General features: G+C 47.9%; 1 protein-coding gene across 8 annotated transcripts in view; it reads right to left on the bottom strand.

Annotated features, from left to right (window-relative positions):
- Shank2 (SH3 and multiple ankyrin repeat domains 2) overlaps nt 1–12,395 on the bottom strand; it is a 456,357-nt gene that overhangs the window by 421,758 nt on the left and 22,204 nt on the right. For all 8 annotated transcript variants that reach the window (XM_041666922.1, XM_041666928.1, XM_041666925.1 and 5 more), the window contains exon 2: nt 7,494–7,579. The gene's annotated coding sequence lies outside the window, so the exon portion shown is untranslated. The remainder of the gene's footprint in view (nt 1–7,493; nt 7,580–12,395) is intronic.

Below are 12,395 nucleotides of genomic sequence, written 5' to 3' on the forward strand. Positions count from 1 at the left end.
GTCACCTCAATGACAGCCCATGTTCACACAGAAAGGTCACCTCAATGACAGCTCATATTCATAGAGTGGTCACCTCGATGACAGCCCAAGCTCACACAGAGGGGTCACCTCAATGACAGCCCATGCTCACACAGAGGGGTCACCTCGATGACAGCCCAAGCTCACACAGAGGGGTCACCTCAGTGACATCCCATGCTCACACAGAGGGGTCACCTCAATGACAGCCCATGCTCACACAGAGGGGTCACCTCGATGACAGCCCAAGCTCACACAGAGGGGTCACCTCAATGACAGCCCATGCTCACACAGAGGGGTCACCTCAATGACAGCCCATGCTCACAGAGGGGTCACCTCAATGACAGCACACATTCACACAAACCATAACTTGCCAAGGGATAATCCACCAGGCCCAAAACTTTCTCCAGAGCTGACCACCAGAATCCACTGTGACCTGACTGCATCATGGGGATAACAGACTGACTGTCCTGGGGACAGATGTCATCTCTAGAACATGCAGAAAACAGTGGCCAAGAGCTTTGGCTCTTCTTACTCCAGATGTGTGGTGTCGGTGCCTCTCGGTTTCACCAACACCGTGGTATTTATAAGAACAAGCCACAGGCACACAGCCTGTGCCTTTCTTTATTTAGGGGATTCTACCTGCTGGTATTTGGCACCAATAGGCACAGGGTAGGGGCGATGAGAAGGCAGGACACGGTTCCCACAGAAAGCTGAGGAGGAGGCGGTGTACTCTGGACAATTAAAATAGCTTTTCTTTTTGAGGGTGGAAACACATGGAAAGCAACAAAACAGAAAAAACAGAAAGTTCCCCCCTGACAGAGCCAACAATGCTGTGGACAAGAGGTCCACAGCTGAAGTCTAGGTCTCACACATGCGTGCAGGCACGCACACACACACACACACACACACACACACACACACACACACACAAACTAAAATTTCACAAAAAACAAAATAGTTCAATTGCTTATTAAAATAGATATAAACTTCTATAAAACACCTACAGATGGCATGTTTGAAAAAAAATCTGTCAATCCACAATAAATAAACCACACCACACTTGCCCACACGTCAGCATAGATCAAATTAATTTCAGCCCAGGAACATAAACTTTTAGAATGTGCAAGAACTATAGCCCAGAGGGGTCAGCATTATCTCAGCTACTACCTTAACTCTTTTTTTTTAGGTTTTTTTCATGTATATGAGTGTGTGCCTGTTCATATTTCTGTATACCGTGTGTGCATAGTGCATACAGAAGCCAGAAGAGGGTGTCAGATCTCCTGGAACTAGAGTTACAGACGGTTGTGAGCAATCATATGGGTTTTGGGAACCCGATCTGGGTCCTTTGCAAGAACAGCCAGTGCTCTTAACTGATGAACCATCTCTCTAGAGGCAGATGACCTGGGATAATCTTGAGTCTTAGGGCAACAGGCTAAGAGCCCCTGATGACCCACTCACAATTCTAACTATAGCCTGTGGCCACTTACATGCATTGCCCCTCATCCTGAAGGCTGGAGAGCTAACTGGAAGTGTTGCAGAGCTCCCCTAAGGCTTTTGTCCTTGCCCTGCAGATGGTGTCTTCTCCCAGTGTCCTCAACGCAGCCTCCTTTGTGCACTTGTACCCTAATCCCAGTCACTCACCACAGTCTCTAGCAGTGCCAAGTCAAAGGGACAAGGTTACTAGCTAGAGGGCTCCAGGCCCGGCACACATCTGCAGACAACAGAGCCTTTCTAGGCTCCAGGCTGGAACTGAACACAGCTGAGGTACTTCTTCAACCCACACAGAGGAGACCCCAGACACAATCCCGATCCAATGAGGAATTAAGGCCTGGAAAGAGCTCATGTCCCATGTTCAGACAGCAGTGGCAGCAGGCCATCTCCTAGTCCACTGCTCCCAGCCTGGTGTCTCTGGCCACATTTCTCAAGGATGCAGCGCCACAGCCACATAGCCATCACCTCACACTCCAGAAACAGGAGTCTAGAATACAGATACGGTCAGGGTGAGCACCTCCAGTGAGAATGTCAGGAGCCTGCCCTGTTCCACTAGGGACTGTTTTACCAGTGATGTGATCTCAAAGGGTCTCCAGTGGGTCACAACTGCTCTCACGGTCATGCCCATCATAGGGAAAGCAGATACTCAGCACTATCCATGATAACATCCCTCCACCACCACCACAACCCCCCGCCCCCCGTTCTTATGTGGTCCCTCTGTGTAGGTCCATATCCCAGTTACCTCCTATAATCCAGTCCCTGTGTATCAGAACCCAGCCTCCTGGCTTCATACTGTGTCACCTCTTTAAAGGGCCAGTCTGTAAACAAAGCCAACTTACGCTCTATGAGGGGACACAGTTCACTCCTTCACAGGCCATTAGCCAGTACAGCTGGGCCAAGAGCAAGATCCCGCCTGCCACACTGGGAATCTGGATATAGAGAGGCCCAAAGCCTTACCAGTGTCCAGTGTGTCCACCCAAACCCCAGGACAGTGTAAAAAGACAGAGACTCAGGCAATTGAGGGGCAAGCTTTGCACTTGTGGTGACCACCAAGGCCACTTCTGCACTCTCTGCAGGAGGCTCTCAGGTGCTACATACTGAGCACAAGCTCCTTACCAAGCCATACGACCATGTAGAATAAGCCAGTCCCTGTGCCAGAGGAGCCCCTGGCAGATGGACTCAGGTAGGGGCCCCAGGCAGAGGGACAGAAAGGCCCAGCCCCCTGAAGGCCAGCCCCACATGAGCAAGGATCATGAGGTAGACAAATCCTGGGTTCCAGAGGAGTGGCTGCCTGCCCTAGGGTTGACCCTAGCTGTGGAGATGGACAATCACGCTGCGTGGGGCCATCTAGCCGCTTCCCTTGGGGGATGCTCTTCAGTGCAGCGATGGAGGCTCAGGCCTAAGGTTAGGTGTGAAGCCAACTTAAGAACCACCCGGGAGGTGATTTTTTTTTTTTTTTTTTTTTTTGATTTTCGAGACAGGGTTTCTCCGTAGCTTTTGGTTCCTGCCCTGGAACTAGCTCTTGTAGACCAGGCTGGCCTCGAACTCACAGAGATCCGCTTGCCTCTGCCTCCCGAGTGCTGGGATTAAAGGCATGCGTCACCACCGCCACGGCTAGAGGTGATTTTTTCTTATGCACCAAACACCTGCTCATATTTGGCAATGAGTGCTAACCAGCAAGACTTTTTAATCCAGACAAAAATACACCTGAAGGACTGATGTAGATGACAGATTTTTGCACGAAAGACCATGTTAAGAAAACTGAAATCTGAGTTGGGGGAATGGCTCTTAGTTTAAACAGCATGCCTTGCAAATGTAAAGACTGGGGGTTCGTAATCCCCAGCACCCGTGCAAGTGTTAGGTGGGTGTGGTGGCTCTCCTGTAATCCCAGCTTCAGAGAGCAGAGACAGGGGACCCCCAGAGCAAGCTGGCAAGTGGAACTAGCCATATTGGTGAGCTCTGGCTTGACTGAAAGACAAGCAAAGAAGATTATTTTAACCCCAGAGGCCTCCCCACCTACAGATGTGTGTCCAAACACAAGCAAAACATGAACACATATGTGCACATGGAAAAGGGGGGGGAGAATTTAAAATTATTTTAGAGTGTTCCAGAAAACTTAAGATTTCCCCTTACCTTCAGTACAGTGAAGTAGATGAGAGAAACTCAAATACTCAAGACAGAATGTTCATTTAGACTCTAAGGAACGTCAGATCTGTGGGCGAGACAACAGTACTGCTCACCAAGACCCACAAGCAGAACACACTCACCAAGACCTACAAGCGGAACACACCCACCAAGACCTACAAGCGGAACACACCCACCAAGACCTACAAGCGGAACACACTCACCAAGACCTACAAGCGGAACACACTCACCAAGACCTACAAGCGGAACACACTCACCAAGACCTACAAGCGGAACACACTGGTGAACTGAGCTGGCCAACTGAAGAAGTGCAGAGCTTTAGAGACATAATTCTAAATCAGAATCCAAGCCACCGGTGCTGAATATGGTTTCTGCTGAGGAGAAGCCTCGCTGGGGGTCCAGGACAGGCACTGGCATGAGGTGTCCCTTGGAGGAAGACAGCTATGTGAGGTCCTAAAGCCAGACCAGAGTTTCTCTGTCCCAGACTCCTGCTGAGAAGGGAGGCATGCAGGGTTTTGTTTATGGGTGCTGGGAATTGGAATTCAGGGCCTCATCCTACAACACAAGCTCTCTTACCCACTGAGCGATCTTCCCAGCCCCACCCTAGACATTTTGTGGGAGAAGACGAGCCATGTTTCTATCCTCCTATCCAGAGGACAAGGGATGTTCAGTGTCCCTTTAGCAGCACCCAACAGGGAGCCCTGGGAACTTACCTCCTACCTTATGCACTGTGTTCACAAAAGCTAACCCTTCCCTCAGCCTCAGTAGCCCAAAGATCACAGGACAATGCTGCCCAACGTCCTTGCTGCCCACCCAAGAAACTGCCATCAGGCGTTCCCACAGTAACCAGTATGCTGTCAAGGGAACCTGAGCCCTTGGCACCAGATGCCCACACCTGTCTTGCTGAGTGAAATGAAAGCCAAAGGCTTGAAAAGTAGCCTGCTTCCCCACCATGCCCTGTGCAAGCCTCCGACATCCACTCCTCAGAGTACCAAAGCTTGGCCTCAAGCACCAGAGGTTTACTCTTGGAAGCCAGTGTCACAACTCTGAACCTCCAACGAGATCCATGCAAGCAAGACTGCACTTCCCCAACCCCTCAAACTCCAAACAAGAATCCCTCTACATCCCTCAGCTCCTGTGGCCTCAGCTGAGTCATGGCCATACCTTTATCATCATCATCATCATCATCTTGATCATCATTGTGTGCATGTAAGCTGTATATACGGACACATGTGCTGTGATACACATGAACTGCTTGATGGAGTCTGTCCTCTCCTCCCACCATTCTGAGGTGCTGAGAACCAAATTCAGGTCACCAGGCTTGCACAGAAAGCACTTTACCCACCTGACCCCATGGCTGCACTTCTCCAGGCTCTGTCTTGGCTTCGTGAGGCTCTTCCTCCCTCATTAGGCTTCCTTCAGCCTCTATGCAAGGGCTCTGACGGTATTAGGAGACTAGAGAGAGTATCCAGGCCATCTCCCCCACACAATGCCCTCAACTCAGTCATGCTAGCAGCTCCCTTTGAGCCACACAAGATCAAGGGATTGGGATTCTATGAGTTTGAGGTTACCTGTCAACCTGCCACATGCATCTGGTGGCAAGTTCCCCAAGGCAATCTCAGAGAGGATAAAGATGGTTCGTCAACTTTGGTAGGTCCTTGAGCTCAGCTACTGTCATCCAGCTGAACAGCACTCACTGAGAGCAGGTCATTGGCTTCTATGGAACCCAATAACAGACAAGACCCATATCCAGGTCTAGCTCTGGGCATCAAGGGGACAGAATGGCCAGATTTAGCTCACATTTCACAGAGAGCATTAAGACAGGAGAACAGCCCCTACTCTCCAGAGCCAAGCTCCTAAGAAGACAGGGACACATTCCCTGTCCACACTCCAACCAATCCTAGGATCTCCAGGCTTTATCTCCCAGCAGGCCCCACATCTAATCACAGGCCTACAGACCAGCATGTCAGGCCTACAAAGGCTGGTTTTCTCAAGCATGGTCTCCTGGCAAACATGAGGAAGTGCTGAGCACTAGGCTAAGCCCCAAGGAATCCCGGGGTGAGTCAGTCTCTCCCTAGCAAGACAGCCAAGAACCCAGGACTCTGACTGGAATGGTGGTGACACCCAGCCACCATTTCTCTTCACTGCTGACATCCAGCTGCGGTCTCCCACATACAGCCCAGCCACACCTGCTTTTGCATCCAGCCCTCTCTCTGCACAAGAAGCCACCATGAGGGTCTGAAGTACCACCCAACCGTCCAGCTCTCGGGGCTCAAATTTCTCAGAACAAAGAAGTGGGTCAACCTGCCGCAGCACAGACACCACCACTGGTCTGTTGATGACGGTCAAATGAAATCCTTCCAAACCATGATAGGACAGCTCTGCATATCCACGAGGATGGCCATCATCACACAGCACCCACTGCGAGGCATCTGCCCATGAGAAAGGAAAATGCCCACCTACATGGCATTGCTATATAATACACGCTATGCCTCCCCAATTGCATAGAAAGAATAAAGCTCAGATACACACTACAGCATGGAGCAGACATCACACTCTGGTCAGATCTGATTCCACCTGTGTCGAGTCCAAGTCTCCACAGAAAGCCTGGCGGTGGGAAACGGAGTGTTCAGTGGAGTGGAGCTTTCTTCTGGAAAGCCGCTAGTAATGGCCACATGACAGAGGAGAAGCCACCAAACAAGCCAGTGAAAACTGTTACAATGGGAAGTTTGTGTTGTGTGGATTTTACCACAATCAACAAACTAACATTTTATTTCTAGAAAAGGGCAATGGGCAGGCACCAGCTGTGGAACTGCAGTCTAAGCCCTGAATAAGACCAAAACCCTGAGCCCCCTGCCTCCTCTCCACAAACAGAGGTACTGCCAGCCCCACCCTTCCACATCTACTTTAGGATCTCTCTCCCACTCCTGAAAAGTCCGTCCCAAGCATGGAGGACCCTCTGGGCTAATGAAGCACTGGCAGGTGTTTGGGACACACACAGGTAGAGAACATGACTTGGGATAATCCAGAATGCTTCGAGACAATGAAATATTCAAAATCATCTCTCCTGGGCATGCCCAACCTTTTGACATTGTGACACAGTGTTATTACAAAGAGGACACTTGAAAGCCACTCAGTAGGGGCTGGGGAGCTGACTCAGAAGACAAAATATAAAGTTCCTGCCACGTAAGCCTGAGGACCTGAGTTTAGATCCCCAGCACCCATGTAAAGCTGTGCACATCAGCATCAGCACACAGCTGTAACACCAGTGAGCATGGCAGAACACATCTGTAACGCCAGTGAGCACGGCAGCACACATCTGTAATACCAGTGAGCACGGAAGCACACATCTGTAATAACAGTGAGAATGGCAGCACACATCTGTAACGCCAGTGAGCACGGCAGTACACATCTGTAACGCCAGTGAGCACGACAGCACACATCTGTAACGCCAGTGAGCACGGCAGTGCACATCTGTAACACCAGTGAGCACGACAGCACACATCTGTAACGCCAGTGAGCATGGCAGCACACATCTGTAACGCCAGTGAGCACGGCAGCACACATCTGTAATGACAGTGAGCATGAGGGTGGAGAAAGACAACCTGTACTCCAGGCTTAGCAACAAGTCCCATCTCAAAACATACACTGGAAAACTATAGAAGAAAACCTCCAACACCGAACACATGTGCACATACAGATGTGCACCTGTATACACACGCGCACACACACAAATCTCAGAAACAATCTAACAATGTTTGGGGTCGGTTTATAGTTTTATTTTGGGCAACATCAGCACTGTCCCTGTGGCAGGACAAGGAGACCAAGCTCTCACTCACCAGAGCCGTCAGCACGTCGGGTTCCACAGGAAGGCTCCTTACAGCAGCCACAGTCTGCACTCTGGATGGTGGAGAAGTTTCTAAACCTGTGAAGACAGAAGCCAAGGCACTGTCAGTTGGGACAGCGAGGGACACAGCTTCCAGCTTTCCACAGATCTTAGTTTTTCTGAGCTTAAAAACCAAGTTATTTTGTTTTTCCTTTAGACAAATGAAAAACTGAGCTGGTTCTCTTCCCCAGGACAGCTGGTCCCAGATGCCAGATGCAAAGCAAACAGAGAGGTGGACCATGTGAGTGTCCTGGGTTCTTTCACCCATCCCATTCCCAACTGTTGGGTAGCTATTACCTTAGGGAGGGAAGAGGGACCCACGATGCCCAGGACTAAGGAAATTAAAGCTGAGGAAGTTAGAAGCCCAGAGAGAGCCCAGCCAAGGCTGTATGAAGAGTGGCAGCGCTGGGGAGAGGACTCATCAGTGGAGCTGCCCGCAAGCGGTGCAGGAAGTCCCCCGGGGTGCAGCTTTCCTGAGTCAGCTATGTTGCGGTGGGGGGGGGGGCTTTCTGGTGACAGTGATGGCAGCTGCCTTTAAGTCATCCATGCTCCTGCAGATGTCACTCCCACCCATGGCTCCTGTGAGTAACTCTCATGCATCTTCCTGTAAGAACTCCTCACACACGCTCCTGTTAGTGGCCTCACTGGTCCACTGAGTTAGACACTGATGCAGTGATTTCTTTGGTCTGTGTTTTGGTCACTGGTACTCTATCCAGAGAGAACAGACATTGCTAATGCTGTCCAGGAAAAGTCACACGATCATGTCAAACCTGCCAGAAACCCCAGTGGGACAGGAGAAATCCCATAATCAAAGTCCTCTGTCTTCAGTCAAAGGACATTTTAGCAACTCTGGCCAGACACCTAGAATCAAGAACCCTATCTGCCCCAGCAGCAAGTCCAAGTAAGAGCTTGGGCTTCTACTCTGTGTGGGTGTGCCAGGGCCTCTAACTCTGCCAAGCAGGGAGGTGGGAAGCGGGACATCACCACTGGCATTAAGGATCCTCTCCTCCCCTCCAGAGTCGGACTGGCTATCTCAGGCAACCTGGACCTCCAGTCACCAGGCTGCTACAGTGCGGCTTTTCCCTGCACTATGGTCTAGCATCAGAAGATAAGGAGCAGCAGAGCTGCCACCACTGTCCAAGGACAACAAGGCGACCCCACCAATGCTATCAGTAGAACTCCTACATCTTCCATAAAGACAGAAGCTTTTCCAGGTGGGGGTCTGTAGGGGCCGTGGACTCTAGCTCTACCTGAAGGAAGTAAGCAGGGCTCATGCCCACCTTCTCTATGGAGGCAGCATTAGAAAACAAGAGCTAGCTGAGGGTGGTGATGCATATCTAAAACCCCGGCACCAGAGAGTTGAAGACGGGGATCAGAAATTCATGGCTGGCCTTGACTATATATATAGTGTGTTCTCAGCTAGCTACATTGAATCCTGTCTTAAAAGTGGAAAGGAAAGAGGAAGGCAGAAGAAGAGAAAGAAAAGGGAGAAAATAAACCCATGAAATTTTATAAAAAGTTACAAAATTATTAAATGTGTGAAAACTAGTGCCAATAGAAATGTCTAGAAAACAAATTGAGGAAAACAATGCCTTAAATATAAGGCATGGACCACGAAAAGAGGACCAAACTTCTCATCAAGAACCATGGAGTCAAGCATGGTGGTGGTGGCGCTCATCTTGAATCCCAACACTTGGGAGGCAGAGGCAGGTTCAAGGCCTGTGAGTTCAAGGCCACCCTGGTCTACAGAGTTAGTTCCAGGACAGGTAGGGCTACAGAGAAAAACCCTGCCTCGAAAAGCCAAAATAAATAAAAAAGTAAACAAATAAATGAAACCACAAAGTCAGAAGACAGCACAGGACTTAGCAAGGGAAAACAGAGGTCGGCTGCCAAATGCTCTGTGTGGGAGAAGAGCAAAACGAGCACTCGTACGGATCTGTCACCAGCAGCTGTGTTGTCAAGGTGGCCCAAGTGGAGCCCCAAGATGGTTCAGCCGGGTACAGGCCCGAGGACCCGAGTTAATCTTCAGAACCCACCCGGCCTAACAGCTTTGACTGTCAACTTGACATAGCCTAGAGTCACCCGAGACGGCAGTCTCAGCTGAAGGAGTCTAACCTGGGCACATGCCTGTGGGAGACTGTCTTGATTGTTAACTGATGTAGCAGGGCCCAGCCCACTAAGCATGAGCCTGTGAGTGAGCCAGAAAGTTGTATTCTCCCATGGTCTCTGCTTCAAGTTCCTGCCTGACTCCCCTCAACTAAGGACTGAGAGAGACCTGAAAGTACCAGCCATACGCACTTTCCTCTCCAAGTTGTCTTTGGGCAAAGTGTTTCATCACAGCAGCAGGAAGGAACAGCACATCAGGGTGCAACCAACTCCACGAAGTTGTCCTCTGACCTCCACGTGTGCTCTATGACACATGTACCACACACACACACACACACACACACACACATTATACACATACATGCATATGTATACAACAGTAATAAATGCAATATCTTTTAAAGATGGCCAAAGTAACCTCTTCAAACAAAGAAATGATTAAAGAAGCAGAAAGGGAAAATGCATACAATGAGCAAAATACACAAAAAATACGCAATCTTCCCCTTTCCAAATTTCCTAAATCTGAAATTGACGGTTACATAAAAAACTGTAGCGTATCTGATATGACTCTAAATGTATATAGAGGAAATACTTCGCAATTATAAGTGGGAGGTCAGAGGGTCACAAAAGGACATGAAGTGTATTACTCATACTAGCCTCACAGCAAGTGGTGATGAAGCTGTGTGTACAGTGTCTAGAGCAAACACTTGGTTAGGGACAAGATAAACTGGAAGACACTTCTTCACACAGATAAGCCAAAATGAGACCCTGTATCACATAATCCATAAGGAAAAAAAGGAAAAGAAAACAGAAAACCTCAAAGAACTAACACAAACCCTTACATGCAGTAATTCCATTTAAATGTAAGTGGTCAAAATTATGCTAAGTAAAAGACAGGGCAGCTTGTTAAAAGACATAATTATATAATGTTTACAAAAATTCACTTCCAATATAATGTCGTAGGCAGGCAGAAAACAGAATGATGGAAGACACATTTTACTACATAAATCCAAGACAATCAAGATGACTATGACAATAGTAGATAGAGCATACTTGATGAGAAAACACAGAAATGAACATTATACAATGATTAAAGTGGTAATTGACAAAGAAGCAGCAATCCTGATATATATGCAAAAACAAGAGCAGCAAAGAGCATGAAAACACTGACAGGCTAATAGGAAAGGGCCAATTCCACACTTTGTCCCACCCAGAACAGCACGACACATTCTTTCCATTTGCTCATAGGAATCCACAGTTCCCAAGGCATATATTACAAATGCACAGGAATCTCAAATTCTACATTTCTACATCACAAAACATGAAAGTAGACAGTAAATTTTGCAAACATATAGGCAACTCTGGTGGACTGGAAGCCATCATATTAGGCAGATAAGCCAGGTACAGTAAGATAAATTCCACATAATCCTATTTATGGAAGTTAAAAAGTTGATTACATAGGATCTCAGAGTAGAATGGGAATCTCAAGAGTCAAAGACATGGAGAGGAAGGAGGGACTAATGAGAAGATGGATAACACAGCACAAGAAAGAAGCAATCCTAGAGGTATAGAGCAAATAGAACAATTACATCCTATAGTTAGTTACATGTTTCAAAATAACTAGAGAAGGTGTTGAAAGTTCCAAATATAATGGAAACAAAAACATGAAAAGGTGGCAGTGTTAATCACCCTGAGTTGAACTGTGTACACATTAGTTCTAAAGTTATACCCTATACACAGAAAAATGCTGAGGCATCAGCACAGACCACACAGATAACACACCCCAGGGATGATACAGGAAACATCACCACAAACCACAGACAAATCATCCAGGGACGATGCAAGAGGCATCAACACAGACCACACAGATAACACCCCAGGGATGATACAGGAAGCATCACCACAGACCACAGACAAACCACCCAGGGACAATGCAGGAGGCATTATCACAGACCACACAAGCAACACACCCCAGGGACCATACAGGAAGCATCACCACAGACCACAGACAAACCACCCAGGGAAGATGCAAGAGGCATTATCACAGACCACACAAGCAACACACCCCAGGGACCATACAGGAAGCATCACCAAAGACCACAGACAAGCCACCCAGGGACAATGCAGGAGGCATCATCACAGACCACACAAGCAACACACCCCAGGGACCATACAGGAAACATCACCACAGACCACAGACAAACCACGCAGGGACGATGCAGGAGGCATTAGCACAGACCACACAGGCAAAGGCTATGACAGAACACTATAATCAACTTCACACCTGTATGTTTCATAGAAAGAATGAAATAGGCCATTTCATCAAGAAATGAAATTACAATCTGCACATTGTGAATGGAGAATATGAATAACTTCTATACTGATTAGGAAATTTAATTCCTAGTTTTAAAACTCACAGTTTTGTAAGAAAAAAAGGAACCTCCATATACACCTGATTTCACTGGGGAAGTACATGAAATATTTAAGGGAGAATTGAAGTGAGAATGGGAAAGGGAGGGTGAATAAGACCAAAATACATTAAATACATGTATGAAATGCAAAAAATGTTTTAATATATTTGTAAAAGAAGAATTAGTAATTCAAACTATACATAATGTCCCCCAGAAAAGAGGAGAGAATACATCCCAATTCATTGTAAGGAGCCCTTCAGTAAGAACAGTGGTGTCAATAACAGAAAAATAATAAAGTTTTATGAAAAACCTTGCTTACCAAAACTAGATGCAACAAC

Source organism: Microtus oregoni, unplaced genomic scaffold, assembly GCF_018167655.1.
Source record: "Microtus oregoni isolate MIOR12 unplaced genomic scaffold, Mior012 000016F_ref0000370, whole genome shotgun sequence".
Taxonomy (NCBI): domain Eukaryota; kingdom Metazoa; phylum Chordata; class Mammalia; order Rodentia; family Cricetidae; genus Microtus; species Microtus oregoni.